General features: G+C 40.1%; 1 protein-coding gene and 1 long non-coding RNA gene across 8 annotated transcripts in view; one reads left to right on the plus strand and one right to left on the minus strand.

The window, feature by feature from the left end:
* The window catches only part of zfhx3b (zinc finger homeobox 3b), a 346,429-nt gene that overhangs the window by 59,805 nt on the left and 272,846 nt on the right, over positions 1-13,778 (minus strand). The gene's annotated exons all lie outside the window — the stretch shown is intronic.
* On the plus strand, positions 826-7,587 carry LOC144050061 (uncharacterized). The gene is made up of 5 exons (XR_013293776.1): positions 826-870; positions 5,286-5,338; positions 5,640-6,568; positions 7,220-7,281; positions 7,397-7,587. It is a non-coding gene; the product is annotated as an uncharacterized LOC144050061 (long non-coding RNA).

Below are 13,778 nucleotides of genomic sequence, written 5' to 3' on the forward strand. Positions count from 1 at the left end.
TAATGCTTATTTTATATATATTTGATTCAAGCTAACAGAAGACCGTTTCATTTCATTGTCAGTCATATTGTACGGAAGGCGAATATATAGGGGCAAATCGCTGTCGAGCTTTTCAGCGTAATTGAAGTGACACTTATGAGAGGCAATGTTCTTTTGAAAGCGTTACTTGGCAGATATTCAGCTTTTGTCCCTTCAACTTTGCCAGCGAGAAATTACATCCATTGAATGACAGGCAGAGGTGGAAATATACACGGTGAGAAAGAGCAAGTCGTCCCCCCACCCCCACCCCCATCCCTTTCACAGAACCTAATGGATTGTGAGCACTTAATGCATTAATCAATCAATATCTCTCACTGTACATCAACAGTGCGACCAAGTTATGAATGACCCTTCTAACAAAAAAAGGACACTTTAATGCAGAGAAAATGACTCCTGGGTTAGTGACTTGGTCCCGGGTTTTGTCACGCCTGATTACCTCTTCACAAGGCGCAGGGCCATTAACGAAGCACTAACTGGACTCGTCAGGCTCATGCAACTTGCATCAGCTGCTGACTGGAGGTGGAGCGAGCCTGTAACCTTGGTCGAGGCCTCACTCAATCACCTGTTACGAGTGCTTTGTTGTCGCCGCGCAAGACCAAATTCGTATAATTTACTGCGCCATTATGAGGCCGCAATGTCTTGTTCACATCATCTGCATCACGAAATGCTTTCAATAACAGGCACAATATACAAGAATTGGTCCGAGGAGACATCATGAAAGGTACAGTACATTAAGTACACTTCTTTGTAGCGTATGAATACTTTTGTAACTCCTGATAAAAGAACACGGATAAAAAGCTCGAGTTGAGAGATGCCATATTGTGGGCCATTGTAAGTTATTCTGCTATGTTTTATTGAATGTCACATTTAGAAAACTTGTAGCTACTATACATTGATTTTGAATTCCCTTTTCAAGACTTTGTGACCTTTACTGCAATCAGTTATAATAATTTATACAACAGCTAGTTCCGACCAAGCAAGTGGAAAAGAATCATTTCATAGATGATGATAATATATGCAGCGCATTGGGACTTTTTACTTTACATTTCAACCTGTTGTGAAACCCTATAGAAGAATGCATGTTTTTCTTTTTTAACCATAAAAGGCAGAGCTATATTTTCACAATGCGGGGGACTAAGTGAAAAACAGCCAATTGGCTTTATTTTGCTTGTCAGAGTGCCCACGACGAAAATGTGAGATAGTAAAACACTTATTTATTTGTTGATGCTGACACTTTGGCTAACTAGCATGTTGTGCTAACAGCTACCTCTGCGACTGACGCCACTGTTTGCTGCTATTTGTGTTGGTGGTGTTTAAAGTAGCACCTAGGAACTTTTCAACCTTGATAAAATATTTTCGTAACTCTTCTAATGAAACGACTTAAAATGATTTAAAACTAGTTGAATGGTAGCTTTTGTTGATGCTGACACTTTGGCTAGCTAGCATGTTCTGCTCTCAGCTACCTCTGCGACTGGCGCCACTGTTTGCTGCTATTTGTGTTGGTGGTGTTTAAAGTAGCACCTAGGAACTTTTCAACCTTAAAAAAATATTTTCGTAACTCTTCTAATGAAACGACTTAAAATGACTTAAAACTAGTTGAATGGTAGCTTTGCTGTGGCCTGAAGGGGTCTGTATTATTTTTACTGGCACTAAACAACATTAAGACTTACGATTACTGCTTTCCTTGCAGAAGCTGCAAAACAACTAAAAAGTTTTGACTGAGAAGACAAAAAAAAGGAAAGCTACCCAGATAAAAGGACAGTCAAGGACCAACGTTGGCCAGGCTTTCACTCGCTGGCATGAGCTCAAAAACGACACAATGCGCTTGTCCTCATGGGAAATTGAGGTCTTCCTACATTCATAACATTACCACTTTTGTCCATATGGCGCCGCCATAATCAACGTAAACTGAAAGTACCTTAGTGTTGCTTTAACGACAGACTTTCCCAAAATGTACAGTCTATGGTTAGCTTAAGTTGTGTAAAATGCTAATTGTCTTTTCATTGTCAATTGTCACTGATTTGTTAGTTGCACTGATGCTCATTTCAAAATTGTGTTGTAGTGTTAGATGACATTTATGTATCCAAATGTGGCTCCCGCAAAGGCAAGGTTTTCTCATGTGGGTTTTGAGGTTCACCACTTTGGTAAATGCTGTGGCGACGTTGGGGAAGAAGGTGATCGTGATGGGGGGTATGTTTCCTAGCCCCTTCCTCAGCACTGGTGGAGCGTGGAAGTGAAGCAAAGAGACAGAGTGGAACGGATATGAGCTGACTGCAGAGAGCTGAAGAAAAGAAGGGCAAAAACTAATGCTATTGTGGCCGTTGCACAATGGATCTGGCAAAGTGACTGCAGAGCACCGTTAAACAAAGACGCCATTGCCATTCCGTGCTCCCCCAGCCAATTAGATTCTTTTGCACCATTTTACATGACAAAAACGGCCTATTTTTCCTAATTCGGGCTGCCATGCCGGCCCCCGCGCAACCTTAAATCTAGCCTCAGAACATTAGCCTGTTGGACTGACGGTGACATGTGACATGGACGCCAACACACGCACTCCATTGTATGCCTCACACACCAACATGTGCCCCATCTCACTTTCCCAAGTGCTTGAAATATTTAACATATATATGCCAGGCTCTCATTTCCAGTATACCTGCACACATCAGACACAGATAACACTTCATGCATTACACTTTTTGTGTGTGCACATTTTCATGGTAGATAAATATGAAACAGATTTCCAGCTAAAATAAATGTTTTATTGAATATTGTTTGAAGCTATATGAAATATGAGGTTTCACCATTTCTACTGTTTACAGGAATAAATACGGGTTTTAAATCAGTCCGATGCAATTAGATGGGAAAATATGTTGCATAGAATTAATATGTAGTTGCTAAGCATTTTACACATGTAAACACTCCACTCAGTACATCAATGGGTAAAACATTTTTATTTCCTATTTATAAGATGAATAATTTATCGCCTTATGTTCTGGGGGAAACATCAGCCTGCTCATTTCCAGAGCTACACATATCATTACAACACGGCAACGTCCACAAAGTGAGAGTGACAATCCTCAGTGGAAAATAGAGGGAGATTTTTATTTATTTATTTATTTTTATTGCATCTCTCAGTCTTATAGCCAACTAACTCCAACGGGGGAACAGGAATTGCAAGCCCTTCCCTCTCAACAGTGCACTGCAGCTGAACTTAATCGATGCGCTCTGCTGTTTGCTTACTGAGCAAGTAGCATGAAAATTGACCTTTGCTTGCTTTCTAAACAGTGGATTATTCATCGTAATGCTTAGAGATGACTTTCTTCTCCTGGTCCCAAATATTTCCCCATTTCTATTTATTAATCAACTGCCAAATAGCTTTTAAAGGTCCATACATCTTTGAGTAATACTAATGTATTTGCAATCTCAGTTTGAAAGCATGGGATTGGAGGACCAACATTCTAAATAAATAAATGACTCATTAAATAAATTACTAAAAGTGAAAATAAAAACGGATATAAAAAAATTTAATTAAAAAATTAAATCCCCCAAAATAAAATATAAATGGAAATAAAAACAACAAAATATATATATCAGGGATGTGATTTGACCAAAGTGAAATTATAATTATTATTATTATTATATTATTATTATAATTTAGCCAGGGGTCTAAATTTTCAATGTATATTGAACTATCCCATATAAAATGGCAGTTTTAGTCAACTCAAAATCAGTCACATTCAAAAACATTGGACTGCCTTTGCTTTTAAAAACTATCACTGAGAATATCATCATATCTAACTAATGTGATTACTAAGTTAACACATAAATAATGTTGAATAGTTCAAATTTCATGAACAAATAATTGTATCATGACCAAATGAAAAGTAACTCATATTAGAGCATACCACAAATGTCTTTGTTATAGCAGAAGATGTTATCTGTCGGAGTCATGTGCATACACAATGAACTACTAAAAAAATAAAAATAAATAAAAAAAATAAATAAAAAATAAATCTGAATTTTTTTTTTTGGGGGGGGGGGATAAAAAAAGCGGAATTCCGCGAATTAGCGGAAAAATCACATCCCTGATATATATATAGTCTCTTTTTTCATTTTTATTTTGGCAGTTATGGTCCTCCATAATGGGAAGCTAATGGGATATTGAGCTAGCTTGCGCTCAGGTTATATTTGACTTATTTTGTGTACACGCTTTGTGCTTATACTTCAAGTATTTACCTTATTCTTAGTTTGCACATCAATTCACTGCTCTGCATTCACAATGTAATGATCTCTTACATTATGTCAGCAGAGAAAGAGAGAGAGAGAGGTGTATAAAAATATTTGACAATGATAATCATACATACTGCCACAGAGTTGTAGGGGCAGTTTGCACTGGAGTAGAACTACAATACATTGCAGCATGCTGAGAAGCATTTCTTTATTTGCTACTATTTGCTATTTCAAGTTCTATAAAAACAGTGGCCCTTTCTTAATATGTGAGAGCACAATCTCGTAAACCCGTCAGTCCTCCTACGAACATACTGTATACAAGAACGTTCTTCCTGAGAACACAAGTCTCTTTGTAAATTGGAACGACTGTGTACTTGTTAACTCTGATGTGTTTCCGTGATAACAGCACAAAAAGCATCTTAAAATATTTTGTTAGCCAAACCTTCATAATTAATCAACCGAAGCATTCTTGGTTTAAGCTAGCTTACAACAACATTCCTTGCTTTATGCGTACTTTCAATTGGAACAGTAGGCTACTTGGGCCGTGACTGATGAGTCATCAGTGATGACGTTTCACCAGTTCACAAAGACGTAAGAACGGTCAAGAACACAAATTCAAAAATGCTAACGTCATCCTGCTTGCTAGCCTGCTGTCATCTGATAAGACACAATACAAGGACAGTGAAACTCGGATAACTCACCCATAGCATATCACAACTCTCATTTTGAAAATGTCTGTTATTTCCCTTTGTAACCAACATCAGCCTCATGAGGGAAACACCAGGGTCCATTTACAACAAATAGTGCTCAGCGACACAGGCATGCTAATGGTTAGCTGGCAGAATCAGCAGGGGCATGAGGGTGAGGCAGTTCAACTATGGGTTACCCTAAATGTCATTTTCTGCCATTTTTCTGACGTGCGGCAGAGTTTTCCTCCCACATCTTTTGTGATTTTTTTTTTAGCAAAACTCAACCATTTCTCTTCACGCACCCTCCTCCTCCTCTTCCCTCCTCAGGTGCTGCGCTGTCGGCCACGGCGTGAATCAATGCCTGGTGCTCACGCCCACAGGTAAAGGTTAGAGAGGTTCTCTACTGAATTATTTCTACACCTCTCCCATCGCTGCCATCTGCCCGACTGCTTTTATTTGATATGGTTGAGAAGCTGGAGAGGACTCATTTTGCTAATGCGAGACAAGGACGTGTGCGGTTTTGTGTGTGCGCGCAACAACCACCATAGAGTCCATGTTGTTTGGCTGTAGAGATGTTTTACACTTATCCGCGCTGCGCAGGCTCATGTCTCAGAGTGGATAATGAATCACAACGTCTGTGCTTTCACATAAGTCTTTGTTTCATCTGGCTTCATTCTACAGGGGCCTTGGAAGTGTGAGGGCAACATGCTGCAGTACAGGGCATCCTTCACTCTCTGGTTTTGTTTGGCTCTCGGCGAGGCCAGTCGTCTCCTCTGGGCCCAAGGGTGAGTACAGATCACGGCCTTTGATCCAACACATCTCTTGGGGAGCACAAACGGCCTTATTAAAAATGCCTAAATAAAACTTTCCGAGCCTAAACTCAATAGTTCCCAAACTCAAGCCGTACTTCTTCTGTCACGGTGCCTATGGCCAAATTGAGACTGTGTGCATCACTGTTCACTCAATAATGCAAAACTGTTAGTAGACTCTCAGAAAAGTAAAGTACATGATTGTACTTTTAGGGGCAAGTGGCTTGTCATTGGAGTGGCACATTCTAATGTAAAACTTTTGTAGCCTTGAAATTTGGAGTGTTAGTTTCAATTCAGTCTTCAACCCATTTGGACCCGGAAATGCTATAAAGCATTAACAAGTCTGAAAAATGAGACCCGTGGGGTGTATTAGTGTGGACTGACCTTGAAAGACGACTGTGCCCCTATTTCTGAGAATGTAAATGCCACTGGTTGTATAATCGATACGCTATAATTTTCTCACTTTTTCCTTGGCTGCATGTACAGTAGTTATATTCAACTGACATGGCTGCTTCTATAACACAAGCTTTTCCAACCATTATGTCTTTGTCACCTAATCTGCTCGTTCTTCTGCTGTCTCTGTCTTTCTCGAGCCACTGACTTCCATCCTGCACTCCTGAGTGACAGCCCCTCAGGGGGTTGTGGTCACTCCGTGTGAGTGGCATGTGGGGCGGCAGGGCTCCTAGCTTGCATTACTTCCCTCTGCTCAGGATCCTACAACCCTGCAACTCACACCCACCGCCGCCACCTCTGATATCCACCAGCAAAGCGCCTGCGCCTGAAAATAGAACTCATTAACACGTAAGAACAAATGAGTGACTGTCTCCTGATGGACTGTCTATCTTTTGGATCAGTTTTCAAAGAGAGCCTGGTCTAGTCATGATGAGCCAGGGAAACCAATATTATAATGTGCTGCCAGGCCCCTCTGAAAGTGGGCTTGATGACAGGCAGAGCCCCTCGTACCCTGACATAGCCCAATCTGACACCATGTGTATGCTGATATTGTACAGGATGTCGGTATGCCAGTTTGAAGGCTTTAACATTGCTTGCATTTACAATATGGCATAAACGGTAGCAGAAGGCAATAGGGGAGTAGTACTGCATTCGCTAGCCTGTGCTAAACCGCTTATTCTCATCATTATTAGCATAGTGGAAAAATAGATGTTTTCACGCTTCTCCAGTTCTGACTGGTAACAGTGAAAATGAATACGCTAAGTGCAGTGTAAAAAGGCCTTCTCACTGCTGACTGGGTGAAGGTTAGACTACAATCACATTCCAATTTTAAAAGTGTTTTACTTTGGAAGAAAACAAGTCATTTGCTGAGGTAGGCTGTTTTGATATTTGATTATGTCTATCAATTAATTATTCTTTTAATATAAATTCTGATATATAATCATTGTTTCATCTGGACAAAATAATAGCTTGCAAAGTGGCTTTTCTTTTTCGATGCAGGATTGGATTCAAACCAAAGTGGATGGTAAGAAGAACAGAAGACTCGCTTCTATTGGTTATAGGTAAATCTTTAAAGCCATCATTTTGGCTTTTTAATAAACATTGTGTATTTTGTAACGTTTTCAAAAAGAAAGGTAAAAGGGTATTTCTGAATTTCCTGGCACGTTCCGTGGACAGCAAACAATTTCCTACGCCGTCTCAATGCCCTTCGGACAGGGATTAGGAGGCAGGCGGCTGACAGAGGTCTGACTGAGCTGCAGGCCCCTCTGGGGCCCGGACTCATCCCAGCCCGCACGGTCTTCATCCTCATATCCACTCTGCATCACCAGGGCAATAACCCGCCTTTATTAAAAGCGCATTGCACCACTGTCTGACTATGCAATGCACTCTCAGATTGGTCATAATGTGGCATGGATAGGATTCTGGTGGTTAGGGGCTACAATATCCTGTTTCTGGAAAGGTTTACTTTGCTTTTTAACAGGCCCGAATTTAAGAGGACATTCCAGAGAGGGCTACTGTCTGTTTTGCTCTTGCCTGTGGGGAGAAAAAGCTCAGGTATGACCCCTTGCACGTACATCAGAGCGTGGCTTGGCTCAACTCTGATATTACCTGGCTCTTCCGGCTTTGGCATGGCCACTGGACATGCAGATAGTTCATCTATAATAGCAACAGCGGATAGCCAAGCATGTTGTGTGATGGAACGAAACAAGTCCAATAAAATGACATTTGCTAACAGATCCTAGTGAAAGCATGTGAGCTGCAAGTGACTTCCCTGCATTTGCTTCATTAGAGAATGCATTCTTTGTCACAGCCTATTTTGCAGCTTTTTGAATGTCTCAAGAATTATGCATGAGACAAAAGGGGGGAGGGAAGAGAAATGCATCTGTTGTCAGGACAGGCCTCGCTATTAGGTGTGTGACCCTGGAAGTGCACCCCTTTTAGTGAAACAAGTAATGGATCTCATTTTGGATACCGCTATTATGCAGTCATTTGTATGCATCCTTTCGTCTCATTTCCATTTAATAATGCACATGGCTCCACTGGCCAGTTTCTCAAACTGGTCATTAAAAGTAACACTGATCTAAACTGGAGGTTTAGACTCCACTTACAAGCTCCGGTTGTGTGGTGGATGAAACAACTGCAGGGTGGCAGTATAATAAGCCCCTCTCCAAACCAGTCCTTGTCCTTGAAGACCCCAGGCGCCCGTGTCTACACACTCGGCTAACAATGACTTTTGGCCGTCCGTGTAGCCGAGCTCCAACCTTCTCCTCCCCGGCCTCCTCAGCTCACAGAGGCAGGGATTTCCTCCCGTGCTGAGAGCCAAGCCGTCACAGCCCAGAGATCAAGAGCCTGCCATCTGTGACTGTGGCAGATTTACAGCAGGAGCTAATCCACTGTCAGCCACGTTTGTTCTCCATCTTTGCTTCCACCATACACACATGTACGCAAACACACATACACATGCTGGATGTCACCAATGAAACATTTCAGCTACAGGAAATGTGAAAAAAAAAGATAAAATATTGCAGAGCATCTATCACTGCTATTTAGCCCAACCCTTTTTAATAGAACAAACTTGTTTTGCTTTAGGGGGGAAATAACTAAGTTGATTAAATGGTAAAACAAGAACCCTTTGATCTGTACCCCAGTCATAAGCATCCATTTAAAAAAAAAAAAGGGTCATGCTATGCTCAAGGGTCACATTAGACCCTCCCCCCACCCCTTCCTTCTCCCCCATGAGTTCTTTAAACTGTGTTATATGCTACCAACAGTGTTTTTAAAAATAGATATATATTTATACACTCATTGGACACTTCATTAAATAAAACTGCAACATTTAGAAAGGGCGTCAAGTCATTTTCATCACAAGCCACATTATAAGTCCTTCTGAAGGCAATTGTGATCAACCCCCCCCCCCCCAAAAAAAATACAAAATAAACATTTTTTTTTAGCTGTCAAACATGAAATTGTAGGGGTGCACACTGTAAAATAAGAAAGTAAATATTCACATTTCCACTCTATTGCTGATAAATATGCTAAAGTGTGCAGCAGAAGTTTGTCAGCAACAAAAAATATTCAAGAATTAAAATAAAATTTTGGGGTCGCACATGCGAGTAGATGGAAGCTTTATTTGCATTGCCTCACATTATAGGGGCAAAATGCCACCATTTAGGGACAGTCTGGAGCCCTGTAACCTCTTCACAATATTACTTGGCTCTGTATTGGATTGTTATCAGATGCACATGCCCAGTGTACGCCATTATTATACACCTGAATTTCCCCTCTGGTATCATTAAAGAAGTTTTTAAGAAAATTTAAATATGATGGCCTTGCTCTTTTTTTCTTGTTATTTTAAATGTATTGTTTTTTTATTTACATATACTGACCAAGCAGGGGTGTTGAAGGGGGCAGACATTACTGGACATGACTGCTTTTTATATAGCGCTTTAACTACACCATATGGTGCCCAAAGCTAATGTGTGCACTTATTTTCTTTCATTTTTTTTTATTGTTTTTTTTTCTAGAGTTTTCAACTTAAAATGGGTAAAGTTGAGCCACACAAAGGGACCTAATGAAAATTAATGCTTTTCAAACCTTTTAAAGTGAATAAAAGTTGCAGTTTGGGTAAACAGATTTTCTGCTATATGAAAAGAAAAAAATCTATTTAGCAAGGAACATGAAGTAGACACACTTTATTTGCTTTAGTGGGCCACATGAAATCATTTGGCGAGTTTAACAACATACAACACAACAGATACATCAAAATACATAATACTGGTACTCCATTCATTGGCAGGCACAAGTGTTGAACTGTACTGCATCATACTGCGAGTGATATATTAAAATATTTTGACCCTTGTGTGACGATTACCACAACTAGAACGAGCGCTCGCTATGACACAACGTTCAACACCTGATTGATCAGGTGTGCCAAATTTTGTACACAGTGAGTGTATAAACATACATGAACCTAAAAAGAGACATTTCCCTAGCTGCAGTATGTTCTGACCAACTAAATATGAACAATAACTAATATGTAAGAGAACTATTAGAAACAGTCCAGCACAATTAAAGCCTCGCAAATGGCCATTACATCAAAATGCAAGGGAAAGTGAACTTTTGAAAAAGAGTTGGTCTTTGGTTGTACCTAATTAAATGCAGACTAAGTGCATTTCTGCTAATGGCCTATTCTGGCCCAGTGTGTGCAGGAGTTGTAGTAAAAAAAAAAAAGTGGCTTTTCGTCAGGCGTCTGTGCACAAAGGGCAGCTGTGTGGCTGGGCTCCCACTGAGGCCTCCTTTGTTTCACCCCTAGATAAAGGGTTAAAGAAGACAAATGGAGGCGGGGCCATCGAGCAACTTGCCTCAGCAGCACATTGTCACTATGAGTAAGAGTTAAAACAATGCAAGCCTTTATTCCCGTGTAAGTCTAATTGGAAAGAAGCTCATTTCTGCTGTATTTGCTCTCCTCAGACATCCACCATTGAGGGAATATGTGGCACTAAATCCCTGGAGCCTGCATTTCCTGCACCCACATTAATATGCAAAGTGGGTGGATGTAAAACACACACAAGGCTGCACATGGGCCCATCTCATTTCAGTCTATTACTCATGGAAATGTCATGGAAAGGTATCAGTTGACGACCGCAAATAATTGACGCTTCTCCGGCTCCATTGTGTAATGTTGGGCGTTTTTGGGAGGGGAAAGCAAACAGCAACTAATACCAAAACCGCTCCCAGAATCGCAAAACAGCAGCAGCAGGCCACGGAATTACCGTGTAGGTGACCCACAATTCCAGGGGCAACTTTGTTTTAACAAGCCAGGCAATGTTCCACCACTTAGCAAGTATGCCTTGACCACAAAAGAGAGCCATGTGTCGCACAAGTACTAATGGAGAGGAAATTAAATATTACACTAAGAGGGAATAAAAGGTTGAGCCGTGTGAGGAGGTGGAGCTAAGAGGAGGTCTGGGCCAGTTTAGAGGAGACATTACACTGCAGAAACTTGCCAAGTGGAATGAAAGTTTACAGGGACGGACATTTAAACCAACTCTGTTTTCACTACAGTAGACCCTTACAATTTGCTGTAATCGCTTTGCTGAGACTATTGCAACATAAATCCTGATCTTGCCAATGCGGAGAAAACAGAATACGACTTTAGTTGTGCTGCTCTTTCAGTTGACATTGCGGTAGAATCTGTCACAAAAGTCGATTTATGAGTTGCGGCCTATTAATAAGTGTGGAGCCAGAGACATCAGTTTTTCATCAAAAGTACAGACCACTGCAGAGGTTATTATTTAGTGAAGGAGGCCGTACTGTGGGTGGGTTAGATCATCAGAACATAGTTAAACACACTCCAAACCTTCAAGGCACAATAAAATGACACGCAAGTCCCTATGGTGGAGAAACTCCCTTTTGGTGGCAAGCCAATTGGCCGGTGAAAAGGTCATGTACAATGGAACACTGGGATGGCGTAATTTTAAGACAACATTAGTTTTAGCTACCTGGCAATTTTAGATGTACTTCAGAGACGGCATTGCAACACTTTAAAGCCATTTTTTAGCTAATATTGATGTCTTTGAGTTACAGCTTGGTTACAAAATACTCTATGTACATTCAATACCGAATAGGAATACCAACAAGGTTTACAATAATTTTCTAATTTTTCATTATAGTTTTGATTTTGTCTTGATTTTTATTTTGAAATGTAGTTTTGGTTGGATTTGATTAGCTTTAGTATTAGTTCTTTTTTTATATTGAAAAGAATGCTCAATTTTATTTTGTCAAGAGGTTGCAGGAAATAAAATCATCCGGCTCCAGATGTATTTCGTAAACTATACATCTACTTAAATATGTTTCTGCATTCAGGTGATTCTATTGTGCGCAACCACTTGACTAAGTAAAATTGCGTGAATTCAACAAAAAAAATTTCAGTGTAGGATTATATATTACAGATTTTTTTTCAACAGGCTATTTTATTATTATTATTATTATTATTTATGGGGGGTTTTAAACACCGTTTTTCATGGAAAATAGTTTTCAGAATGTTTAACATTTTGGTGGAATAAACAAACAAATAAATAAATTATCCATTTATAATGGTGTCAATTATATGTCGTTTTAATATGAATATTATTATTATTATTATTTTATTGTATTATTTATTTATTTATTTAGGACCTTCATGAGGATACACTGTTCAGATCATGTTTGAATGGGATGGATGGATAGATGATGTATTTTAATTATAATTTTTGACCAAAAACTTCGCACTGTACCGAACAGTTCTAAATTCAACAACAAAAGCATGTGTTTTAGCTGCTTGTTTGATAAAGAAGGTGATGATTGTATTTTTCATGGCCTGTCCTCACAGCAGTGTTACTGTGAGACTCCAACTGAAGTGACTCTACAGAGGAGACCTGCAGGCCGTTGTGTGTGCACGAGTGCGATACAATCCCCGCACAGCCACACCAAAGGGCTCCATTAGCTCTAACCTTAGACTTTCATCCCTCAAAGAGGTTAAAATGGGTAACAAGCACATCAAACAATGAATAAGAAAACAACAAAAACGGATTGATAAGCACATCCACGAAGAGAAAAAAAAACATGTAAGTACAAACCGTGCCGCCACTCTCATCTGCACAAGAGAGGAAAAGTAAATTCCCAACCCTTTTAACCTAAATAGCCTTTCCTCTTGCTGTTGCATGTTCGCTTGTCCACTGTACTGTAGTCATTAACATATTTGGAGTGCAGTGAGCAGAAAGCTTAATTGTCCCTAATTGCTCAGCTAAATATGTTCTCTAATGATTTGCTTCAGATCTGTGACTGCCTTTTGCGCAATTTCCCGGCCGCTGGCTTCATTATCCCTGCCTCCATGGAACAAAGCGTCTTCACAGTCTGGCCTTTTTTCTTCCGTAACACAGACAGTGAGTATGTGTGCGAGGGATGTAATGGCTCCCTCTTGCCGGGACACACAATAGAGCCCCTTTGTGAGGGCACCCGAGTTAAAGTGATTAGAAAACCAAATTTCTGCTAAGAAAGCGTGTTAATTGACCACAGTTCGCTCATCCTAATCAGTCCATAATAAATGAGAAATCTGGCCACTTTGTTTTAGCCCTGCGAGTGTGTTTTGTCTACTGATGGCCTTCTCCTTGCTGCAGCTGCCTCTTGACTTTGCACTCTTCCCGTCTTCAGCATCAATGCTCTTTCTTGTCTCTTTGTGCCTTAAAGGCTGTGTAAGGTGAACTCGGGGCGTTTCAAAAGATGTTGTACGTGTTTGAAGATAAATGCTGAAAATGAGTGCAAAGACTGAGAACTGCAGTATGTCGTGTGAAACTTGGGATATATCATACTGTTTTTGTCATTTGAATTTTCCAGATTTTTGGGCTAAAACGGCACTGCATGGTGTACTTAAAGGGATACTTGACTCATTGAGCCAGAAGATATTATTTTGTATATAATTAATGTGATAACTTCATTATTTTTCATGAATAATTAACACCTTTAAAAACTAATTTTGCCACTTGCTGTCGACTGAAGATGACATCACCTGACCAATCAT

Source organism: Vanacampus margaritifer, chromosome 4, assembly GCF_051991255.1.
Source record: "Vanacampus margaritifer isolate UIUO_Vmar chromosome 4, RoL_Vmar_1.0, whole genome shotgun sequence".
NCBI classification, from domain to species: domain Eukaryota; kingdom Metazoa; phylum Chordata; class Actinopteri; order Syngnathiformes; family Syngnathidae; genus Vanacampus; species Vanacampus margaritifer.